Source organism: Drosophila suzukii (assembly GCF_043229965.1).
Source record: "Drosophila suzukii chromosome 2 unlocalized genomic scaffold, CBGP_Dsuzu_IsoJpt1.0 scf_2c, whole genome shotgun sequence".
Taxonomy (NCBI): domain Eukaryota; kingdom Metazoa; phylum Arthropoda; class Insecta; order Diptera; family Drosophilidae; genus Drosophila; species Drosophila suzukii.
The window spans coordinates 16,455,769-16,458,086 of NW_027255896.1; the positions used below are offsets into that span (position 1 = coordinate 16,455,769).

At 41.3% G+C, this 2,318-nt stretch overlaps 1 long non-coding RNA gene across 1 annotated transcript; it reads left to right on the plus strand.

The window, feature by feature from the left end:
- The first annotated feature begins 206 nt into the window (after nucleotides 1–206).
- On the plus strand, nucleotides 207–1,764 carry LOC136117685 (uncharacterized). Its single transcript, XR_011605362.1, has 2 exons — nucleotides 207–631; nucleotides 687–1,764. It is a non-coding gene; the product is annotated as an uncharacterized lncRNA (long non-coding RNA).
- The last annotated feature ends 554 nt before the right edge of the window (nucleotides 1,765–2,318 follow it).

Genomic DNA, 2,318 nt, shown 5'->3' on the forward strand with positions numbered 1-2,318 from the left:
TCAGACAACGGTTTAGCAATACGTGAAAATGACGGAACAAACTTACGGAAGTATGAGAATAAGCCTAAACAAGAATGAAGGGACTTACAATTCAGAGGTTCAGGGTATTCACGAATGGCCTTTATGTCTGTCTCGTTTGGAAGAATACCATTCGTACAGACATTGTATCCTAAATAATCAATGCGGTTTTTTAGGAATACACTTTTCTTGTAATTAATTTCAAGACGGTTTTCATTAAGACGGTCTAATAATTTGGAAAGTAAAACAAGATGTTCTTCTACCGTACAAGTTGTGGGAGTCAGTATTTTCGGCCAAGTTGGCATTCCTAGTCAAGACATTACCCATGGTAATTAACATAAATAGCCCAGATGCAACCCTTCAGTAGCAAGAATCCGATCCTCGCTAGAATACCAAAAATACCATTTTTGTGGATTTTGGGGATTTTGTGCATCCTACATCCACTCTAGACGCCATGATTTCCTCCTCTTTGTCGAAAGCTTCTCCCGAGATCGGTTCGTTCCCTGCAAAAAGTGCTATAATTTTCAAACCCGTTCGCATCCACACATCCGCGTGTGAAATTCTAGGAATTTTGGTTGAGCAGTACGACCTCTTATCACTCCCAATATTGGTGGTAAGATTATTCGACGATATATTGGAAAAATCTAATTGTAATTCCCGGAAAACAGCAGTGACCAAACCCACGTGCAAATTCTCGGAATTGACAGAAGTTTTACAGTCCTCCCTCTGCGCACAGCAAGGAGCAGATGCCGCGTGCAGCGATTCATCAGCGGAACCATACATTTCTTCAGCGCCAGGCCATAATCGCCATTTGGGATTCTTATACCGCACACCGCGTGAAAGGAATCTGTCTTCTTTGCCACACCTGGATTAATTTCATCATCGGCAAACCATAAGCGGCTTCAAGGATCGCCGCAGTGAACCCCCGTGAGGTTTTGACCTTGCCAAGTCCGCACGACGATCTACAAGTCAGATCACGTTGCAGTTCGGGCGAAAAACGCACCGGCGCCGATTCGGCGTAATTCGGGCAAGACAGCGGAGGCGGACGCCGCATCCCAATTGGAATTTGAGTTCCAATTCTGGCTTCCAGTTAATTTTGGCCGGGACTGCCAACTCGTTTTTGTATCGCTAAAGCGATTGTAGTTTAATTTTCTTATTTTAAATATTTGTACGACGAGTTTCTAATTTAATTTACGATTCCTATTTAGCTTTTATACTTGCGTGTGTGCTTACGACATAGTATGACATATATACACCTAAATTAAATTATCCTACAGCGCACATCGATCGTCATCAGGCCTGCTGACTTCGTTGGAGAGTTCGTAAGTACGGCATAGCCGTAAATCATTTACATTCCTACATATATATTCATTCTTGTCTGAGCCAACGCACTTTTGGTACCAACATATACATGTAATTTTTCCACATTCGCGTATTGATATAAATATTAAATAAGAATCGTTTGCAATTATATAATTTAACGTAATCCGCCTAAGTGATTTCCTGTAATTTTTGAATAAGCTTACCGCATATCGATAAAATATGTAATCAGTTTCGTAATAATTTAACGTAAACAAAATATCCATTTCTTTTCCTATTTGATAATCTTGTACTGACACTCGATCATATAGAGAGTCTGTTGGCGTATAGAACGCTTAGTCTTAAGGCTTTAGTGTTAGGATTTGTAGTATTAAGAACCATGAACCATATTATCGTGTTTGCCGTATTAAATGAAATTTAAGATGATCTAAGTTGTGATCTTTTGAGGGCACCTTAGAGGATGTAGCGCAGCGGTTGTTTTAAGGGTGGAGTCTAATGTGACTTCACAGGTAGGGTGGGTATAGAAGGTGGCCAATAACATCTGGGCCTCCGTCTTCGATAGGGACAGTCTCTCGTCCGAATCTTAGCCGATGGGTTAAAAATCCTTATCGTTACCGTCTCTCTGTCTACTATTGTTAGTTCTGTGACACTCTTGTTTCATCTTAACACAAGCCCACACCCATCTCCCTGAGCAGGCCGGTCAAAGCGTAGACAGAGGTGTTAGGGTGGACAACGCTCATAGAGTGTGTTCGTTACAAAGTCGCCAGGATGATGTCATCCATATAAACATAAACCTGACATAAACGGCAGGGCCATTTTTTAGACCGAAAGGCATACGCAGGTATTCATAGTGTCCGTCAGGTGTTATAAATGCGGTGTATTTCACGGAATCGGGGTCCATACCGATTTGGTGGAATCCACTCTTTAAATCTACAACTGAAAAAACCTTTTTACTTTCGAGATATTCTAAGCAATCTTCG